This window comes from Meles meles, chromosome 3, assembly GCF_922984935.1.
Source record: "Meles meles chromosome 3, mMelMel3.1 paternal haplotype, whole genome shotgun sequence".
Lineage (NCBI taxonomy): Eukaryota > Metazoa > Chordata > Mammalia > Carnivora > Mustelidae > Meles > Meles meles.
In genome coordinates, this window is record NC_060068.1 from 65,946,604 (window position 1) to 65,969,998 (window position 23,395).

General features: G+C 39.2%; 1 long non-coding RNA gene across 2 annotated transcripts in view; it reads left to right on the forward strand.

Annotated features, from left to right (window-relative positions):
• Positions 1-23,395, forward strand: part of LOC123938766 — a 208,658-nt gene that overhangs the window by 134,161 nt on the left and 51,102 nt on the right. Inside the window, exon 5 of one of the 2 annotated variants that reach the window (XR_006817768.1) lies at positions 20,774-21,924. The exons of the other annotated variant lie outside the window; for it this stretch is intronic. This is a non-coding gene — a long non-coding RNA (uncharacterized LOC123938766). Of the gene's footprint in view, positions 1-20,773; positions 21,925-23,395 lie in introns of those variants that run through there. 2 annotated transcript variants of the gene reach the window in all.

A 23,395-nucleotide genomic window follows, 5' to 3' on the forward strand; every position in this document is an offset into this window, starting at 1 on the left:
ATTATTATTTAAAAAAAATATATTTTATTTATTTATTTGACAGAGAGAAAGCGATCACAAGTAGGCAGAGAGGCAGACAGAGAGAGAGGAGGAAGCAGGCTCCCTGCTGAGCAGAGAGCCCGACGCTGGGCTCGATCCTAGGACTCTGGGATCATGACCGGAGCTGAAGGCAGAGGCTTTAAACCCACTGAGCCACCCAGGTGCCCTAACACTGTGGAATTATTGACCATCCCTTACTTTTACGCTCTTCTTCCCTCAATCCCACTCTCCTCAGATGTTAATGAAGGAAGTTTGAGGTTACCTCTCCCAGGTGATTTGCTTTGCTTAGAGGAGACCCTGGGGTTTGATGTGTGTTAGGTATGTGGTAGGCCCTGTGCTAGGTGCTTTACATAATTTATTGCAACACAAATAACTGGATGTAAAAGAGTAGTTCAGAGAAATGTAATAAATTAATTATCAGGATCACACAAGTGGCCAGGTTTTGAGTCCTAGTGTTTCAAACTCCACAAAGCCTATGTTGTTTGCGCTATAGCAAAATATCTTAAGACCTAGAATACTCTATGCTGAAAGTTCAGACTTTGTGTCAGTTGCACAAGAAAAATGCTTCTGGCTGGAAGCATTGTCCTTCAAATTAGATGAGGTGGATTTAATTAATCCTACCAACTCATAAGATAGTTGCACCTTAAGTTTTTTAAATGTAGGCTTATTTGAAGGAGATTTTAATTTTTGTTTTGAATTTGTTCAGTTAAATTCAATTTAATGAACACTTACTGAATACGTGTTCTTTGCCAGTCACTGTGCTAGTGGTACAAAGACTGTCTTTTTAGGGAGACATTTTAAAATTATAATACAATTCACTGGATGCTATAATAGAGGCATATGCAAGGGATCATGGGAGCATAGGAGGGAATAATTAATTTGAGGAAAGATGTTAGTAAATGCTGTATTGGGGGAGAACCTTGAAGGACAAGAAATAAAAATTTGCCAGAAAGCAAAAGGAGGTTGGTAGTTCATTTCAGGTAATGGGAACAGCAGAGCATGTGTGTGAATATGCCTGGCATGTCTGGGATATCAAAAGAGTGGTAGATAGTAACAATGGTCATGACTTCTTACCTTTTCTGCATCCAACTCCTGGCAATGTGGTATTGAAGGTTCTTCCATGAAGAACTGGAGTCTGTTTTCCCATCACTGCATTTGGTTGACCATGTGATTTACTTTGGCTGAGGGACATTAGCAAATGTGCAGCCAACAGAGACTTGAAAAGTGCTTATGCACTAGGGATTCTGTGCTTGGAAGCCTGAGACTATATTGTGATTGAGCCCAGGTTATCTTGCTGGAGGATAAAGTGGCCACCTGCAGGAAACAGAGGCTCTGGCTGACATCTCCTAACCACTAGAGATGCGAGTGAGATCATCTTGGACCATGTAGCTGATCCATCATTTGACAATAGACACATGGGAGAATCCACAGGGAATCTGTTGTCAGCCCAGACGGAATGACCCAGCTTATATGCATAATTATGAACTAAAAATGTTATTTTATCCACTAGGCTTGGAGTGTTTTGCTGTGCAACAAAGCTGGTATACAGAGGGTCTGAATAGCACAGGGAATGTGGGAAGAGGCCGTGGCTGAAGATGAAGGGGACGTATGGCATTTGCAACATCATGTTGAGAAGTTTAGATCTATTTTGTAGGACCAGACCTCCCAAACTTCATTGATGAACGTACCAATTTTATCTCTTTAAAAATATTTGCAAGATCCCTGAGCTAGATTTTTATTTAAATTGTCTGATTTTTGTACCAAAATTTATCTTAAAAGCAAACCTAATATTTAGATCCTGGTTTGATGTGTTACTTCTACTTTTCTAAAACTTAAAATTTATAAATATTTAAAACGTTGTGTGCTATCAAAAATCATCTTGTATATCGTGAGTGCTGCATTCAGATTATCTACTTTAGTAAGTATGAATCAGGAGCATGTGGAAAATAATTTGAAGTAGAGAAGCTGCAGTTGGGGGGAGTGAGAAGGCTACTGCCGAGGGCCGGGTAGGATATGGCATATGGTAGACAGACTTAAGATGTGTTCTGGAAGAGAAAGACCTGGTGACAGATTTGATGTATGTGGGGTGGGAATAGGGAGTGTGAAGTAGCCACTGAATGGGTACTATTAAGAATGGGAAGAGAAAAAAAGAATATGATGTTGTGCTGAATTTGAGTTAGCAGATCATTTGGAAACAAATCCATTAAGTATTTGTATATGTGGGTCTGAACTTAAAATGTTATTTTTGAAATCATCAGCATATAGTTGATAAGTAGTTGAAGTCACAGAAATTGGTAAGATAAAGAAGAGGATGTATTTAGGAAGTGTTTAGTACAGAGATCTTCAGCTTTTCTTTTCATCCCCAAACTCTTAAGACATGTGATTTATTCCAGCTAGAAATAGCAAATATGTTCATATAGGTGAAGATTCTCAAATGGGGGTAGAAAGCATTATAAAATTTGAAAAAATGAAAAATGTCTTCCAGGTGATTTTTTTTCTATTATTTTATGTTAGCCACCATACAGTATGCCATTATTTTCTGATGTAGTGTTCCATGATTCGTTGTTTGTGTATAACACCCAGTACTCCATACAATCCTTGCCCTCCTTAATACCCATCACCAGGCTGACCCATCCTCCCACTCCTCTCCCCTCTAAACTCTCGGTTTGTTTCTCGAAGTTCATAATCTCTCATGGTTTGTCTCCCTCTCTGATTCCCCCACCCCTTCATTTTTCCCTTCCTTCTCCTAATGTCCTCCATGCTATTCTCTATGTTCCACAAATTAGTGAAGCCATATAATAATTTCTCTGCTTGACTTATTTCACTTAGGATAATCTCTTCCAGTCCCATCCATGTTGATGAAAAAGTTGGGTATTCATCCTTTCTGATGGCTGAATAATATTCCATTGTATATGGACCACATCTTCTTTATACATTCTTCTCTTGGAGAGTATCTTGGCTCTTTCCACATTTTGGCTATTGTGGACATTGCTGCTATGAACATTGGGGTGCATATGGCCCTTCTTTTCACTACATCTGTATCTTTGGGGTAAATACCCAGTAGTGCAATGGCCAGGTCATATGGTAGTTCTATTTTTAATTTTTTGAGGACACTCCACACTGTTTTCCAAAGTGGTTGTACCAACTTGCAATCCCACCTATGGTGTAAGAGTGTTCCTCTCCAACATTTGTTGTTTCTTGTCTTATCAATTTTTACCATTCTAACTGGCATCTCAGTGTGGTTTTAATTTGAATCTCCCTGATGGCTAATGATGATGAACATTTTTTCATGTGTCTGCTAGCCATTTGTATGTCTTCGTTGGAGAAATGTCTGTTCATGTCTTCTGCCCATTTTTTGACTTGGCTATCTGTTTTTTGGATGTTGAGTTTGAGAAGTTCTTCATAGATCTTGGATATCAGTCCATGCTCTGTAGTGTCATTTGCGAATATCTCCTCCCATTCTGTGGGTTGCCTCTTTGTTTTGCTGACTATTTCCTTTGTTGTGCAGAAGCTTTTCATCTTGATGAAGCCTCAAAAGTTCACTTTTGCTTTTGTTTCTCTTGCCTTTGGAGACATGTCTTGAAAGAAGTTGCTGTGGCCGTTGTCGAAGAGGTTACCGCCTGTGTTCTTCTCTAGGATTTTGATAGATTCCTGTCTAGTCTTTCATCCATTTTGAATTTATCTGTGTGTATGGTGTAAGAGAATGGTTGAGTTTCATTCTTCTATATATAGTTCTCCAATTTTCCCGGAAGCATTTATTGAAGCAACTGTCTTTTCTCCACTGGATATTTTGTCCTGCCTTGTTGAACATTATTTGAAATCAGGGTCCATATATGGGCTCTCTATCCTGTTCCATTGTTCTATGTGTCTGTTTTTGTGCCAGTACCATGCTGTCTTGGTGATCACAGCTTTATAAAATAGCTTGGAGTCAGGCAACATGATGTCCCCAGCTTTTTTTTTTTTCCTTCAACATTTTCATGGCAGTTCAGAGTCTTTTCTGGTTCCATACAAATTTTAGGATTGTTTGTTCCTGCAGTTTGAAAAATGCCATTGGTATTTTGAACAAGATGGTGTTGAAAGTATAGATTGCTCTGGGCAGCATAGACATTTTAACAATGTTTATTCTTCCAATCCATGAGCATGGAATGTTTTCCCATCTTTTTGTGTCTTCTTCAATTTCTTTCATGAGTGTTCTGTCATTCCTAGAGTATAGACCTTTTACCTCTTTGGTTAGGTTTATTCCAAGGTATCTTCTGGTGTTTGGTGCTATTGTAAATGGAATTGATTCTCTAATTTCTCTTTCTACAGTTACATTTCTTGTGTAGAAGAAAGCAACTGATTTCTTTGCATTGATTTTGCATCCTGCCATATTGCTGAATTGCTGTATGAGTTCTAGTAATTTGGGGGTGGAGTCTTTTGGGTTTTCTACATAAAGTATGTCATCTGCAAAGAGAGAGAGTTTGAATTCTTCTTTGCCAATTTGAACACATTTTATTTCTTTTTGTGTCTGATTGCTGTTTCTAGGATTTCTAGTACTATCTTGAACAATATTGGTGAGAGTGGGCATTTTTGTCATGTTCCTGATCTTAAGGAAAAGGCTTTCAGCTTTTTCACATTGAGAATGATATTCACTGTGGGTTTTTCATAGATGGATTCTATGAAATTGAGGAATGTTCCCTTTATCCCTATACTCTGAAGAGTTTTAATTAGGACAGGATGCTGTATTTTGTCAAATGCTTTTTTCTGCTTCAGTTAAGAGGACCATGTGGTTCTTCTTTCTCCTCTTACTAATGTGTTCTATCATATTGACTGATTTGTGAGTGTTGAACCACCTTACATCTCAGGGATAAATCCCACCTGGTCGTGATGAATAATCTTTTTAATGTTTTAATGTACTGTTGAATCCTATTAGATAGGATCTTGTTGAGAATCTTGGCATCCATCTTTATCAGGGATATTGGTCTGAAATTCTCCTTTTTGAAGGGGTCTTTGCCTAGATTTGGGATCAAGGTAATGCTGGCCTCATAGAAAGAGTCTGGAAGTTTTCCTTCTGTTTCTTTTCTTTTCTTTCTTTCTTTCTTTCTTTCTTTTTTTTTGGAAACTGCTACAGGAGAGTAGGTATTATTTCTTCTTTGAATGTTTGGTAGAATTCCCCAAGGAACCCATCAGGTCCTGGACTCTTGTTTTTTGGGAGGTTTTTGGTCACTGCTTCAATCTCGTTACTGGTTATTGATCTATTCAGGTTGTCAATTTCTTCCTGTTTCAGTGTTGGTAGTTTTTAGGTTTCCAGGAATGCATCCATTTCTTCTAGGTTGCTTAACTTATTGGCATATAGTTGTTAATAATAATTTCTGATGATTGTTTCTATTTCCTTGGTGTTAGTCATGACCCTTTCACTCATAATTTTATTAATTTGGGTCCTTTCTCGTTCTTTTGGATAAGTTTGACCAATGGTTTATCAGTATTATTAATTCTTTCAAAGAACCAGCTTCTAGTTTCATTGATGTGTTGTACTGTATTTTTCCCAGGTGATTTTCATATACTACCTTTTTTACTCCTTGTTGATTTAAAGTGACATGAGGACAAGGCTGAGGAAGAGGAATTAGTAAAAAGGGATAATGGTCTGAGAGATCTATCTATTAGGAGGGAGAGAACTTTTACAGAAGTGAAGGAACTTTAAGATGAAGGGGTGAGCCATGATACTAAATTCTTCAGAGAAATCCAGTATAATGAGGAATATTCTTTAATCAAAACTGTTCATCAAATTGTAGTATTGGCATATAATAGGAGCACAGTAAATGTTTGGGTGAATGATTTATGTAGAAGAGTTTTATGTTCAAAACATTGCATAAGCCTTGAACATTCAAGTCAGAGAGAATTTGTAATTACAATGTTTTGGAATTTAAAATCAATGTAGATTTAAGAATACTTTGTTTCTCTGTCTATGGTCGTTGTCTTAGAAGAGTTCTCATTTGGGCACCATAGTCCTGATGATAGGGCAAAGCAATGTTTCCTTCCTTCCTTTTTTCTTTTCTTTTCTCTTTTTCTTTCTTTCTTTCATTTTATTTATTTATTTGAGAGAGAGAGAGTGCAAGTAGAGGGAGGGGCAAAGAGAGAGGGAGAAGAAGGCTTCCCACTCAGCAGGGAGCCTGCTGTGGGGCTTGATCCCAGGACCCTGGGATGATGACCTGAGCTGAAGGCAGATACTTAACCCACAGAGCCACCCAGGCACCCGAGCTTGTTTTCAAGAAATGAGAGTCAACATTCTTGTTATGACCACTTGACACTTGGGCCTCCTCACCTTTGCCACCCATGGTTCCCATGATGATGATTTGGGGTGATGGAATGAATATCTGTGATTAGCAGAACTGGAATGTCATCAGCCTATCTTGTTCTCAGGTAATTTTTACAGTTATATCATCTTTTAATAAGTCTATCCACATAGGAAAAGACTTTTTTTTTTTAAAGATTTTATTTATTCATCTGACAGACAGATATCACAAGTAGGCAGAGAGGCAGGCAGAGAGAGAGAGGAAGGGAAGCAGGCTCCCTGCTGAGGGGCTCGATCCCGGGACCCTGAGACCATGACCTGAGCCGAAGACAGAGGCTCAACCCGCTGAGCCACCCAGGCGCCCCTCATATCATCTTTTAAAATGATTGTTAGTATTTTTTAAATGACATACAGGCTTTCCCTGCATCGCAGGAAAGGCCCTAGATGGGGGCAGCAGTTTCCTCAGACCATGATTCGGTGCCTGTGCATCCTGCTTAGAGCATGCTCTGCAGCACACACTGGTTTGACATCTGGCAGTCACGATTCCTGTGAGATTGGCTTCCCTGCAAATGTGCCCTGAAAGCATCCCTGCTGTGCCCCTTCTGTCCAAGTGTAAACACATCCAGGAAATGAACAAATAAAGACCCAACTTTTCTGGAAGGAATCAGGATCCTCTTACCCAGCTGGAATCCTGGGGTTTGGTGTCCAGCTTCAGGAAATTTGACTAGCCATTTGGGTAGAGGCTGTTGTCTTGTGGCACTTTTGTCCCTTTCTGCTTCTAAACCCCCATGTGCTGTCCACAGCCTCTGTTCTAAGTCTTCCAGCTGAGGAAGATTGCTTCAGGACCTTTAAAATATGAAATAGGGGTCATCTTTCATTGTGGATTCATTAGTAAAGCTGGATTCAGTTATTTACAGTTGGAAATTTGGCATTGCATTTGCCCAAATAGGGGACTCATTTCAAACTAATTGAAGCAGTCTAAGGCTAAACCTACAAATAATTAAATATTCATTTCCGGTTCTTTTCCTATGAAGATAAAAATACTAAAATGATCAAAATATGCATATAACAAGGAAGTTAAGACATCAGGATAAAAGAGGGAATCCTTTTTTCACTTTTCCCTTATTGTCTTCCCAGTTCCATTTTTTTTTTTTTTTAAAGATTCCATTTATTTATTTATTTGACAGAGAGAGAGAGATCACAAGTGGGCAGAGAGGCAGGCAGAGAGAGAGGAGGAAGCAGGCTCCCTGCAGAGCAGAGAGCCCGATGCGGGGCTCGATCCCAGGACCCCGAGACCATGACCCGAGCCAAAGGCAGCGACTCAATCCACTGAGCCACCCAGGCGCCCCCCCAGTTCCATTTTTGCTCCAGCCTAATGGAATGCATTTTAAGTAAAAATACATGCACCACTTTGTTTTTTTATCTGACTGCCACCACAAACATCAGCTTAGCCCCTTTCAAGTCCACTTCCAGGAAGCACAGACTTGAAAACTCATCCCCGTAGTTTTGTCTGAACTGGCTGCCATTCTGCAGCACACACTGGATCCATTTGCTGGAGTAGTGGAAGCCGAGAGGTGAGCAAGTAAGCAGTAGTGAACACTTTGCTGAGTGAGTCAGTTGGGCCTGTGTGAAAGGATGCAGGTGAGCCAGAAACTAATGGGAAAATAGGGGGTCTTCACTAATTTTGATATGGGGACATATTCTTTTGCATGTCAGGGTATTTGAATATTTGGCCAACAGCTGGCTAGGCTCTAGGAGAGTGCTTCTTGATTCGCCTTGTCAGATGTTCAAAGATAAAACTAGGCAGCCGGCACGCCAGCACATAGCTCATAGCCTTGCCGTCAGTTTTGAATTTAGATTTGAATTGTGATATCAATGTCATGGTAGCACATGCTTTGAGAAAGTACTTATAGAGAATAATTGAAAGATTCAGTGTGAAGCTTCTGCAAGCCATAATTTAAAGTCCCAGAAGCCTCCATATTACTTTCACCATTAAAATTTAAGGTGACAGAAGCCCAATTATGTATGGTTATTTTCTTAAATAAAATCGTATTTCTACCCCAAGTGAAAGATTCATTGCTGCCCACTAATCTCTGTCAGGAGAACCAATCTCAGTTGCATCTAGTGTCAGTAAGGAAAATGGTTCATGTTATCCCGGGCACAGTGAAGCGACACTGCAGAAGCAGAACTGGAAGCCCTCTGTGGAGGAGCTGGACTTGAGGAGGCTGATTTGCATGATAATCACCATTATGGATCCTTTCTGGTGACAGCTTCCACACTTAACCCAGTGCAGTATGACTTTAATAGCAGTAGAGAAGCCCAAGGAGGGGGCTGTAGCACACACTTGGCAGAACCTGAATGACCTCAAAAACTGTGACAAGGGGGCAGCTGGTTGTAAAGCCAAATCACATAGAGGAATGGAGACTTGAAACATAGCTTTAAACCCCGATTTAAAAAAAAAATAACTTTGGTGCCTATTGAAAGGTACACAGCTTTTCCTTCTTTTATTAGCTCACAGAAATCACTTTACTAGAAGCCTGTTTACCAGCAGAATCCGTTTGCCAGGATTTCCATGGCCATTGACACCATGGCATGCAAACAGATCAGTGGGAATATAGAAACATTTCCAGTGCAGGGATTTTAGTATCTGTCAGTCAAAAGCATGGAGCCAGACTTTTAGACTATGAATCTGTCCACTGATTTCTTCTTTCTGTTTGATTTTACTTTATGCTGCACTGTGATTTGGGAAGTAGGTTGTAATGGTAGCCAGAATTGCGATGAAAAGTTTCACAGGGCCAGTCAAGCTTAAACCCACTGTTCTTTATGAAAAACTTTATTCCTTAGGGTTCCCAGGGACAAGGGAGCATGTGAATCAACTAATATTATGATGCACCCTGTTGAATGATATAGAGAGTATCTCTCTATAATATTTATATATTGCTTGGATAGCAATGTCTTATAAATAATAGATCAATTTCTCAGAAGTTTCACAGTATGATAAAACATTTACAAGTGGCTCTTGGTTCTGCTAAGTTTTGTCAGGACTTTAACACAACCAGGCCCTGGGCACCTTGCAAGTTTAATTTTTGTTGCTTGGCGTTAGCCCTAGATTCTTTTTATCCTTTTACAAAACCGGTACCATCCTGTGCACTCACTTCCCTTCCTTCATCTCTGCCTCAAATCACTGTGGCTTTTCCTGTTCCTTTCCTTTTATTCATGTCTCAGTAAGAATTCACTTCACTTGTGTCCATGATTCTGTCACTGTGCTTAGACTCTTGCTATAAATGATTTTGCCTCTTCTACTTTATATATTTGACATTTTGTTGGCCTCTTCCTCAAAAAGAAGAAAGAAAAATCCTTCCCTGTATTCCCTACTCTATTTTCTTTCTTTCTTCCTGATTTCTTTCTTCCCTTTGCTTCCTCACCATTCACTCTTTAACCTGTTGTAGTCTAGATTTAGCCACCACAGATACTACTTTCTCAAAGACTGTACTCTTCACTCTGCCTGAGAGAGAGAGAGAGAGAGAGAGAGACTTACCTAATTGGTAAACTTGGAGTGAGGAAGTGGTCCAGCTTGCCAACCTCTGTTCGGAGAAGGGCCTCCCTACCAGGAGCCTACATTCCACCTGAGGCTGGAAGCCCTCCCCAGCCCATCCCTGTGGAGATAGACTAATTCTGTAGTGAACACTGCTAGGCTTATTTGGCTTTAACCCCCTCTATTCTGGTCTCAGTCAGTAATAGTGGGTATATTCTAGTTTCTCATCTGTGTATTTTTGTATTACATCTTAATTTGTTTACAACCCAGGAGAAGAAGAGAGTTTTGATTTGGGGGAATTTCTTAGAAACCTAAATAAATAAAAAATAGTGTGTACAAATAGAAAGTTCGTCTTCTTTCCCATTCTCATTTTCCAGAGGCTTGGTCTCTCTTTCTGTTTCCTTACCTTTGAGGACAGGAAAAAAGTTTCAGTCCATAAGCTAGGAAACAGCCTTTATTAAGAACTAAATCTGTCAGTACCTTGATCTTGGACTTCCCAGCTTCCACAACTGTGAGAAATACATGTCTGTTGTTCCAGTCACCCAGTCTATGATATTTTGTTATAGCAGCCCAAGCTGATGAATTCTTCCCAATTTTTCTATGCATATGCAAATGTATGTATTAAGTATATGATAGAAATACTTTTACTTGAGTATCATGTAACAGAAATATGCATAGCTATATATTTATGCCTATGTCTCTCTAAAACAGATTGTTTCATTTTATATAGTCTCCCTCTATATACATTTATTTGTATACATACACAGTTGTATTTCTTCCAAAAATAGGAACAGACTATACATTTTGTTCTACACCTTCCTTTTTCCACTAACACATTTTTATATCAGTAAGTGGGAACCTGTATTATTATTTTTAATGGCTGCACAGTGTTCTGTAGTTTAAGTGGTCTATAATAAAACATTCCTCAGCTGTTGGCCATTTAGGTCCTTTCACACTTTTGAGATTATACACAGTCTTGCAGTGAACATGGTACTCTTTTTATTTTTGTGAACTTGTGTTAGTATTTCTGTAGAAAAGAGTCCTAGAACTGGAATTGCTGGCTATCTCATAAGGTTTAATTGATTAGTAGTGATCAGAGACTCAGGATGGGCAGGATTCTGAGAGAGCTCAGAGTTTATCCCACACTCCCAGGAAGGATGTTGTTTTCTTGCTCTGACTTTGAAAAGTTTCAGAGACTGAGACTCCATATTCTCTCCAGTAATGCCTTCCAGTGACTTGAAATTGAAGTAGACTGTAAAAGAAACAGTCATAGTTATAATGCTCTGGCCAAGAGAATTGAAAGTGAAAGTGAAAGACTGAATCCTAAGGTAATACTTTGGTGAGCTTGTTTTGCAAACTAACCAAGCAATACAAGATAGAGGATTATCAGTTATGGCAGTCTCAGATATTTGGATTAATTTCCATTCATGTGGTAGGAAGTTTATATTTTCATATACTTCATGTAGTGTAGCAATGGGAGATTAGTTCGCTCTGGGTGTCCAAGAATGCAAACCTACCCTTCAAGATGGCTCTCAGCACACTGACCCCCTTTAGCCTTGACTGTCACCAGGAAGCATGTGACCTATTGAGTCTAACTAAACTACAAATGATCTTAAATCGGATTCCACCACCCACCTCACAGTGCATCAGGCCCGGAAGAATAAGTGGGCTGTCTTTCATCTGGATTATTTTGCTTCCATCCCAAGGCTGTTTCTTTTGCCTTGGGAGAGGCATGTAACAGTTCGTTTACAAGCTGACCTAAAGAAAAGAAAAGAAAAAACAAAACAAAATATGATGCAACCAGAGCGAGCTATGGGTTACTGCCTGCTTCAGGTAGCTCCCTCCAAAGCAGGTAGGACTTGTCTGGAATCTTTGCAACACTGTGATGATCTAGGTGGGAAAATTCCATGTATTAAGGATTTGGCTCTCAGAGCAGACATGTGCTTGACTGTCACAACTTGTACATTTTTCCTATTCATGGTGCACACGGCAGCAGGTCTTCATTAGAAACAAGTGCACTGTGAGTAGCAAAGATGACCGTATTAAACATCCAGGAATTTTCACTTAATGTGCACATTTATACAACACTGCAGAAAGGACCAGGGCAGCCTGGCTATGTTAGATCATTTCCCTGCTCACCAAAGAGATTTGAAATGGACTTTTAATTATTATTGCCGATTTGCTATGGCTGTATTCCTTAATATGAACATCTGATTAGGATTAATTTTCTTTAATTGATGGATAGGGCACTTAAAATTGAAGAGTTGAATTTGTTGTTACGTATCGGCAAATGTATGTACTGTATTGTGCTGGCACATGTACTATGACTTTTTGCTGAAGTACAAATTACAGACACCTCTTATCTATTTTACTTATAAGGTCACTGTTCTTCCTTCCTTCACCTTTGTGTGCCTTTTTACCTCTGTTAATGGAGATAGAAGAGAACTAAGTGACTATTAAACTCTTTTCTATATACAGTAAAATCCATTAACGTGGACCTCACAAAATTTGGAATTTATGATAACGAGAGCAGGGCTGGGTTAAAGTTTATTTTTGCATTGTCTCTGAATTAAAGCTTTGCTGAGCTAATAAATAGTATTAAATACAATTAAAGAGGGTGCCACTATTGTTTTATAAAGCGAGATTTTCAAGCATGCTAGAGAAAGGCCTTGCAAGTGTGGTAATGAGGTCGTATGGGAAAAGGCATAGTGCAAGGACGGTGCCACTTTCTATCTATGTGACCTTGGGCAAATTACTTGGCTTTTCTGAGTATCTTTTCCCTCACGTGTAAAATGGAGATAGTTTACCTAATTTATGGGGCTGCTATGAGGGTCAGATTGAATGTACAGGGAGTGTCTCGTGTGAAGTACGTATTTCATAAATGGCAGGTAATAACTATCTACCTAAAATAATTGGTGAGCTAATTTCAAACACTTCTCATTTTTTCACTAAAGCAGCATTCTTCCACACTTTAGAGTTTTGTTAACCTAATCTGAAATATTGCTCTATTATTATTATTATTGATTGAAGGAAACACCCAGCAGTTTGATGTAGTGGTAAAGAACATGAGCTTTGGAGTCGTGACAAGCTCAGGTTTGAATGTATTTCTGTAACTCATTAGCTACATGTACTTAGGCAAATTACTTAATATCTCTCAGGTTTTATTTTCTAATTTGTAAAAATGGAATGATAATACCTGCTCCAGGACTTTTATGAGGACTCAATGAGATAATGCATGTAAAGTGTTCAGCCTACCGATTTTCATATAGTCAACTCTCAAAACATTAGCTGTTGCTATTATCATGATCTTTTGGACAACAGCCCATACTTTACACTTTTTATTAATTCAGAATTGTCTTCTTCAGTTCACCTAACAAATTTCACTCTTGGTATAATCTCCATTCTAGATGAGGATTTTAAATACAGAAGTAAAAAATTATAGAGAAGCAAAATGGTGATATATAGATAGGGTGAAAGAGGAAAGAATAATATTTTAAAAGTGGAAGCCCAAGGTCTTAAGTTAGACTTAAATCACTGAATAGTCAATTTTGTGCATAATCTTTGTGTCCTTTATGAGATATCTTTGTATCAGTCAGAAAGAAATAGAACTCTCTCCCTCTCTCTCTTCATATATATATATATATTTAAAATTTAAAAAATATATATGGTAGAAAATGTGGATTGATCACCAGCTCTTATCACTCATTGGAGAGAGTAGCAGTTAAGTCCATGTTCAGTTTTATTTTCATCTTGCTTTCCACTGTATGTTTCATAGGCTGTATGGATGAGAAATGTAAGCACTATAGTGTCCTGCATAGAGACTGTAATCTATCCTCCCCTTAATGACAGGCTTACACAGTTTGTCAGAATCCATCACCTTAACAGATCAGACCGAATTACTTTGATGACTGGCAAATGGGTGGCACTCTGGTGAAGTGAAAGCAGCCAGGTGTGTGTGTGTTTATTAAGTGCTCTTCAATAGAAAAAATGTGTTTTACTGAAAACTCTCTCATGCATGCTATTTTTGCAGAAGCAAGGAGTGCCCGTCTTCCTTTGGGAAAACACAAAAATGATTTTTTTTTTAGATTCTGAAATACTGCCATTCAAATTCACAACACTAAACCTGTTATAAAAATCAGAATTTTGTCACCCCCCCCCCCCATTATATGCGTGTGCAGTGGAACCTTGTAATAAAAACTAGAGAGGGCAGAACCATTAATGTTGGGGCTGTGTGCCTTTGACTTTCTGGGGATGCCCAATTTAAGCAGATCATTTTTAAAAGTAAAATCAGTTTATTAAGTTGGCAACCAGTGGTTTAACATGTAAGAATTTTCATATAAATAAATCCACAAGTAAGAAAAACCTTTTGCCAGACCATGATTTCCAAGATTTGGGTCAGAAAATGTGATCACTTTAATACACGCCATGTTGATTAGTTGCATTATTCAGATCTTTATTGAAAGTACCTAATGGTTAGTTGTTAAGGTATGGCATTTTGCATCTACATTTGGCATATCAACAGGAACAGCAATAATAATTTTTATTGAATTCTTACCATGTGCAAACACTGTGCTAGAAGCTGGGGATATAATGGGAAGCAAAAAAAAAAAAAAAAAAGACAATCTCATGTTGCTAATAACCTATGAAGTAGGTATAGACAGAAAGAAATTCATAGAGTTTAAATAATTTGTCCAAGTTTTGATAGGAAATAAGGGGCAGAGCTAGAATTATAGTGCTGTATTTGCTACAGCTGCCTAGCTTATGTTTTCATTAAGACATTACAAAATATTGTGGCTCAAACAAGCTAGAAGGAGCTCCTTAACATCGTGGAGATGCCATTATCAACCCTGGACTGCTGATGCTTATACTGTTAAGTAAGGGAAAAATAAACTTCGGTCTTACTATTCTGCTGTCATTCATATGTCCAATGATATATAATCATTCTTGTCTTTTTTTAAAGATTTCATTTACTTATTTGAGAGTGAGAGAGAGCATGCATGCACAAGCTGGAGTGGGTGGGAGGGGCAGAGGAAAAGGCAGACTCTCCACTGAGTGGGGAGCCTGACACAGGGCTTGACCCCAAGACCCTGGGATCATGACCTAAGCCAAAGGCAGATGTTTAATTGACTGAGCCACCCAGTTGCCCTCATAATCATTCATTGTAAAGGCATTTCCTAGATGTTGTACTTCAAACTTCTACTCACATCCTACCAGCTATACCTATCTGCCAGGAAGTTCTCAAAGTGTATATTTGTGGCCATGTACTTCTCAAAATTCAAGGGTTCTATTAATAATGGAAAAGGGGGAGAATGGGACATTAAGGGACAGTTGGCAATCTCTGCATCACATGCTAATTAAGCACATGGTTTCAAAATGGGTTTTACCACAGATTTAGACAAGTGATGAATGATGTCATGACTTTGGGATTTGCCTACATCCATTATACATTTCTTTCCAAGTAGTATATCAAGGTTATATGTATACACACAAATGAATATAGTATGTATATGATTACATTATTTAAATATAATGTGTGAGATGTCATGAATATTACATAATTCTTCAGTGGGCTCTGGTCATCTACAAATGCTAATTCAAAATTTCATAATACAAGAGGTCTACTGGCTTTAATCTTTGGCAGAAAGCCTTGCAAAACCCTTGGGGTTTGTCTAGCTTACATCCTCACTCAAAAAGATCTCAAACTCAAGAGATCTATGTTGTAAGAGATGCTTTCATAGAGAGATGGATTTATAGAGATAAAATTACTCTAAAGTTAGTGGAACATGTATTCAATACATAAATCATAAACAATCCTGACCCTGAACTTCAGAGTTTCCTAGAATTCTTGGTCAATTCTTTTTTTTTAATTTTTAATTTTTAAAAATTTTTTCTTTTCAAGTAGGCTCCAGGTGGACTCACACTCGTGACCCTGAGATCACGCATGCTCTACTGAGTGAGCCAGTCAGGTGCTCCTTCTTGATCTATACTGATTAAGTTTAGATATTTACTATAGAAAAAGTAATGAACAAATATGGAGAATATTTATTGAGAATATACTTAGTGATTATGTTGAGATGGACCCACTCTCAGAAGATCCTTTGGTATCTTCTGGGACTGCAGGAGGAGATAAGCACAGGAAAGAGCTAAAGTACATATGCATATACTCTTTTTTAAATTTTATTAACATATAATGTATTATTTGCATCAGGGGCACAGGTCTGTGAATCATTAGTCTTATACAATTCACAGTGCTCACCATAGCACAGACCCTCCCCAATGTCCATCATCACCCTGCCACCATACCCCTCCCCCCAACCCCCAGCAACCCTCAGTTTGTTTCCTGAGATTAAGAGTCTCTTATGGTTTGTCTCCCTTCCCGGTCTCATCTTGTTTCATTTTTTCCCTCCCTAATCCCCCTGACCCCCCACCCTGCCTCTCAAATTCCTCATATCAGAGAGATCATATGATAATTGTCTTCCTCTGGTTGACTAATTTTGCTTAGCATAATACCCTCTAGTTCCATCCATGTCATTGCAAATGGCAAGATTTCCTTTTTTGATGGCTGCATAGTATTCCATTGTATGTATATGTGTGTGTGTGTATATATATATATGTATACCACATCTTCTTCATCCATTCTTCTCTTGATGGACATCTGGGTTCTTTCCATAGTTTGGCTATTGGGGACATTACTGCTATAAACATTCAGGTGCACGTACCCCTTGGGATCACTACATTTGTATCCTTAGGGTAAACACCCAGTAGCACAATTGCTGGATCACAGGGTAGCTCTATTTTCAACATTTTGAGGAACCTCCTTACTGTTTTCTAGAGTGGCTGCACCAGCTTGCATTCCCACCAACAGTGTAGGAGGGTTCCCCTTTCTCTGCATCCTTGCCAACATGTGTCATTTCCTGACTTGTTAATTTTAGCCATTCTGACTGGTGTGAGGTGATATCTCATTGTGGTTTGGATTTGTATTTCCCTGATGCCGAGTGATGTGGAACACTTTTTCATGTGTCTGTTGGCCATTTGGATATCTTCTTTGCAGAAATGTCTGTTTATGTCTTCTGCCCATTTCTTGATTGGGTTATTTGTTCTTTGGGTGTTGAGTTTGATAATTTCTGTATAGATTTTGGATACTAGTCCTTTATCTGATATGTCATTTGCAAATATCTTCTCCCATTCTGTTGGTTATCTTTTGGTTTTGTTGACTGTTTCTTTTGCTGTGCAAAAGCTTTTGATCTTAATGAAATCTCAATATTTCATTTTTGCCCTTGCTTCCCTTGCCTTTGGTGATGTTTCTAGGAAGAAGTTGCTGCAGCTGAGGTAGAAGAGGTCAAGTACATATATATATATATGTGTATATATATATATATATATATATATATATATATATATATATACATACACACACTTTTGTTACCCAGGTGCTGCCCAACCCCAACCTCCAATCCCAAACCTAATGCAGTCTCTGATGAACTCAGCTGTCCACATGGAGCTGCTTTGGAAATATTGTGTCTTGAACTCAGATGGATGTACTTCATCCTTTTTCCTGGGTCCAGCTTTCTAGGTCCTACTTTACCGGTGGCTGATTCAGGCAGGAGAAAAAGAAAAAAAAGAAAGATAAAAGGTGAAGTTAGAGCTGGTCTAATTAGTTTGCCCTAAGCCTTATCTTGGGGACAGGTTATTGGGAAGCATCTCCCCAGTGCAAGGCAGTTACAGACCTGTTTTGCCTCACTGGCCACATGGAAGTAGAGAGGAGCAATCTAGAGAGAGTGAGAATCCCAAGAGATGAACTCCAAAGAGGTCACAGCCTACAGAAGTCAAAACTAACATTTTTTCCTCCATACACCCAAAGCTCCGGCCCCTATTAAGAGGTTTCATTGATTCCAGTAACTTCATTCAGTCTCCTTTGCTCTTTCTTCATTGGCATAGGTTTGGGGAGTGGAGTAAGAGTGGGGAGAAGCAGAAGTGGAACTTTGTTTTAGAAGGCATTATAACAAATATAGGACATGGCCTTTATCCCAGTTCTCAAATAACTTATTGTCTGGGGAGCTAATGTGTAGAAAACATTTAGTGAAAGCAAATGAAATACTTGAACTATGTGTTATTGATTACTCCAGAAGAATCCAGGTAAGGGATAAGTGAATGTGGATTTGTTTCTTGGGGAAGTCTTTCTAGATCATGTCACAAGTGAGGTGCCAAAGGATTAAAGGAACTAATTAAGAGGGTAGAAAAGGGGAGGTTGAATAAAGATTCATAATGAGCTTAGAGGTCAGTGAACCTATGTGCCTGAAGCAGAAATTTCATTTTAGAGACTAGGGAATGAACTGGAAGAGGAAAGTGGGTACTTCAAAAATCAGGCAGGGGTTAAGTTGTAGGCAGTCAGGTAAGTTTTTTGTTTTTTGTTTTAATCTAAGTTAATGTTAAACTCTTTAAGTTTTTATGGAATAAAGAGAGGATAAATTAATAAGTTACTGATTAATTGAATGAATGAATAAATACATTGTATAAAGACATTGTAGATATTATAAAAACTAGCCTCTTAAGTAGAATTTGTCTAGGTTGGGAATATGGGGTTCCTATGCAGGATCTCAGCAACACAGGTTGCCAGGGAACAAGGGAAGTCAAGACTAGGTGTATCAGGGACTGGGAGCCTGGCTGCACTAGAGTTAGGCAACAGTCTAGTCCTCAGTGAACAAGAGGAAGTGTTGGATCTGAGGAGATCCAATTTATCCGGAGGTTTGGTTACCCAAAATGTAGATAGCAGGTGAGATTGAGTAGAGAATGGGGGTGTCATGGAAGTTGGGCAATCTAATCATAGCTGGATTCCAGCTGGCAGCTGGAGTTTCTGGAATAGAATCTGGGAAAGGTAGTGTCAGGGCCCTAGTCAAGTGAAGTTCAGGGCAAGGCACAATGTCTTGAAGGAAAAAAGAAAGCTCATCAGGGCAAAATCCAGTTGCTGGAGTTTGGGCCAACCTGTGTGGAGTTAGTAGGGAAATGGAGGAATGATGAAGCTGTCCAGAGTAAACTCAGTTTGTAGTGGAGAAAGGAATACCATTCCTTCTAGCTGGTGTGCTGAGGTTGCTTCTCTTTTGCCTGCATGATGAAGATGCACTGAAGGTCACAGGTGTGCTGAGCCTCTTAAGTAGATCCTTCAGGGGCCCTCTGATGGATCTCGGAATGAATGGCTGAAGTGGAGGCCTTGTGGGGTTGCATCACTTGGAAGGAGTGGGGAGTACAGCACAGGAGACGTAGGCATAGCTAGGAGCCTGTCATATTCCAGGTTGAGGAGAACAGTGCTTGTCAAAGAGGTGGGGAGGATTTAGTAGAAATTCAGAAGAAAAAGGGGCTGCAAAAAACATTTCAAATCAAGAAGAGGTTTCAGTGACAAGTCTGATATAATGGATAGAGAAGGAAGAACCTAAAATGATTCTAGGTTGATTTTAAATGCTTGCATAGTACAACATTTTTGTTCATGAGCTGAAGGTTTTTTAAAGCCAAACCCAATTGTATTTGACAGAAGATAAAAACAGAAGTTATTTACAGCAGTGTTTTGCTCAAATAACTCAAGGGGATGACTGCTTCTTATCTCACAACCAAACCAAGCAGAGGCTGCCCCATCCGCAGCCTCCCCATCTTGCACAAGGGGGGACTGCCAACCAGAATCCAGCTGCATGGCTCCCTCACCACCTCAGCTGCTCAGTGCACCATGGAAAGGAAAATCCCACCCCAGTTCAGTATACTTCCAGGGTCCCTTGCTATGTGCATCTTCAACACTCACACCAGACCTGGGCTCACAGACATGAGTGGAGTGGAAGAGATTCAAGATTCAAGATGAGTTGAAGCTGCTTTGTTCTTTCTTTCTGAGCTGGGCTTCAGGAGAGTGAGGATCCCTGATCCCCTCGGACATGTAAGGAGCCAGTGGGGTGGCAAAAGGGAAAGCCTAGGAAACTTGCCCACTCACTGAGAGCGAAGTTCTCTCTCCTTAAATAACCAGTCCCCATTCCTACAGCAATAGATAGGCCAAGTGACTGAGAAATCGGATAGAGCTGAAGGACATTTCAAACACGTATCACTTTTGGCCTGTTTTTTAAAAACCCAAATAAATAAAGTAAATTGGTAAATAAGTGTGTTAAGGCCAAGCTTACTTGTGTGTTTGTTGGCTTTCAGTCTCAAATGCCATGGGTCTGCAGTGAGACATTTCAGAGGGAAAGAGCCCTTGAGCATTTGAATGAATAATGTTTCTTGCAAAGATGCTTTTCTTACCTGTTCAAAGATAGTTATTAGTGGACATGTGCATGAGTATGACTGAAAGCTTCAGGTGGTTCTACCTGTACGTATCTGTCTGTGTTGCTCTCACGGGGGGCCTTGGTTGCTGGAGGTGACGTTTGAAGTGTTTGTGCATACCTCTTTTACTCACCTGGTTAGTTCAGAGCCTTTGCTGACTGAAGAGAGCTCCTGCCTGGCCAGATTGCTTCACTACAGGGTGCTGTCTGCCGCTGTTGGTTCCCAGCCAACCACTTGGCTGCTCCATGATGGGATAGAGGCATGGACTTGACTCTTCATGAAGGGATAGGGCCTGGAACTTCAGGAGGGCTTCTATACCTGTTTATGGAGGTGAGGAAAGAAAATACAGATTCCTTCCCTGGATAGGGAAACTTAGTTTTCAAAATGTACAGCTACACGGGGTTTCTCATTTTATTTGGCTTGGATCTGCACCTGGCGTAGCAGTGGATTCCAAAGTCATTATTGAAGGTAAGGAAAGAAAACTCAAAGTAGAACTATTACAAGATCCTGGTTGTATTTTTGAAAGGTTGAGCTAAATAAAATTTCAGTGATCAGCGGAAGACCAACTGTTGTACTTCTGAAAAGTTGTTCTTAGAAAGGCTTGGATTAATAATTTGTTTCCATTTTGTTCGCAGATGTACTGTCTGTAGGACAGGGGTAGCCTGAATACCTGCTTCACTGAATACCTGCTTCACAGCTCCTTTCACATTTTCTTGTTGGAAAGACAACCGTTGGAGAATCATCTTGTTACCGTCAGCAAAAATGCAAACAAATCAAGACATTAAGAATGCCACAGTGGCCAGCAGTTAATGATGCCAGTGTTACACAAGCTTCAGCAAAGTTTTCAAGACAGTGTGCCTCACTAGCCAGAAATCAGGGAAGATTGAACCTATCCTTTTTGTCTCAGCTGTTCCTTAAATCAATGCATCCCCTCCAAATTAATGTGAATTGAAACACACATTGCCTTTTTAACTTAATTGAGTACTTACTATGGGTGAATCACTGCACAAAATAGGGGACGGAAAATGAGGGAGACAAGTAAGATGTGTTTCCTGCTTTCAATGGATTTACAATTACTTTCAGGGCACTTTTTTTTTTCTTCTGCTCTTAATTAAATGTGTTTCTAGGATAGAAAACAAATGAATGGAAAAGTGTATTCTGCAAGTATTTTAAATCCCTTTAATAAAAAATGAAACAAAACAATCTAATGTGGGCAAGTGAAGGACATCTTAATTCCATTTTTTTGGACTTTCAATAGGTAGGGTTTATTTTATCGATTCTATAAATATTTGGTAGACTTTAGAGATATTAACACATTAGAGTTGGAATTAATTGGATTAATTTTTTCCTCCTAGGTGTAGATTGTCTGTTGAAAAAATACATTGTGTTTGTACATTTCTTGAAGAGTGGATAGGTGAATTACATCTGTTGCCTCTGTAGGCCTCTACCTTCTGTGCCCTAGGAGCGTGACATCCCGTGTGAGTTATTAGCATGTGGAAGGGGAACATTTGGATCAAACTTGGGAATACTGTTCACAGACCCAAGACAGGGCAGGGATAGGAGCAAAACAGACCCAGGCAATGACTCTGTCAGAAAATTTGGCTATTCAGTATTCATGTGTTGTCCTCTATGTTCCAAAATTACTGTATGGTTTTTTTCAAAAACTTATTTCTGATCTGGGAATAAATCATGATTTTTAGTGTTAAAGCCTTAATAGGACAGTAGATACTAGACATTTTATATGGTGTTTGTAACATTTTATTTGTAACATTTTATTATGTATGAAGCAACAATAGACACGTCTTTGTCTTGAGTAGTGTCCATCTGAATGGAAAATGTGCCAGCTTTTTTTTTTAAACATCATCAACAGACTTCGTAATTAAGCTCCAAATAATACTGCTAATAGCACTGTGCATCATTTGAGAAATGAATTGTGAAGTGCTGTTTCCCTCTTATTGAATAAACAATGATGCTCCATATAAAATGGATTTAAACTGTTTTTGAATAGGAGATTATATTGCTCCCTAAAGAATTTGATGAGAATTCTCATACTTCCCTTTTTACTTAATTTCCAAAAATTAAGTATTTTGCTCTCCAGTAAGGAATTGTTCTAATTTGACCAGTGAGTTTAATGATATGATCTATCCTTAATAGGATGAATCTCCCTGCCCCCAAAATCCTGATGGTGACACTGGATATTTGTTAATCTGAGTTATGAAACTATATTGTACTAAACTGTAATCCTTTATTTCCTATTCTGTGAAATTTTTTGTAGGGAACATCTCTATGTTCCTGGAAACTAGCACAGTGGCTGGTGCATAGTAGGTATGTGTTGAGTAAACATTTGGTGATCAAAAAAATGTGTAAGGTAGCTTTTTTCTGGGCTTCTTAAGGCTCTATAAAAGACAGGGGGTCTTGCTAATAGAGTAGCACTTCCATTGGTTTCCAGTCAATCTAGTTAGAGTAAGTCCAAGTTAACCACGTTCTTCATATTCGTTTAGTCCACTGGGCTTCTTAATGGGTGTCTTAGATTCATAAGTTTGGCCCTGTGATTTGTACGAACATCCACTCTGCTTTCCCTGGCTATTGGCCAACTCGATCAGTGTAGGTCTTTGGAGGGGCTGTTCTGCTTCTCCTCTGGCTTGTCTACCACTAGAAGAGTAATCACTCCGTTCACTGGGTATTCACAACATGCCAGGCGCTGAGCTAAGTGTTTTACACATATCCTCTCACTTAATTATCTCATTTAAACCTTACAGCAACCATTTGAAGTAGGTATTATCTACTGCAGAGATATGTATGTATCTTGCTTAAGTCATGGGGATCTAAATCCAGATCTCTTAGATTCTAAAGCCTGAACTATTAACCTCTCCCCTCCACTGCATCCCAGGAGAAATTCCCAGTGCCTGGTGGTGTGGGGGCAGATCAACTCTGGATGTAGTCCAGATTCATTTCATTTAGTATTCCCAAACAACAAACTGTCTAACAGATAAAACCCAGCAAATCACAGTTGTTTTGAGAATGGGGGAGGGCAGAGCAATTGGGAGAAAGCGAAGTTGGAGACAAACCAATTTGAGTCAAACCTTTAGCCTTTATCTCATAATGCCTTTTTTTTTAAACTTTCTTTTTTTAACATGGCCTGACACCATGTGATAAATCAAAGCCTGACGTAATTGACCCAGAATTGATCCCCAAATGTCTTTTGGGGGAACATGCTCTAACTCTAGTTGTTGATTCTGAGGAATAATTGCCACCCT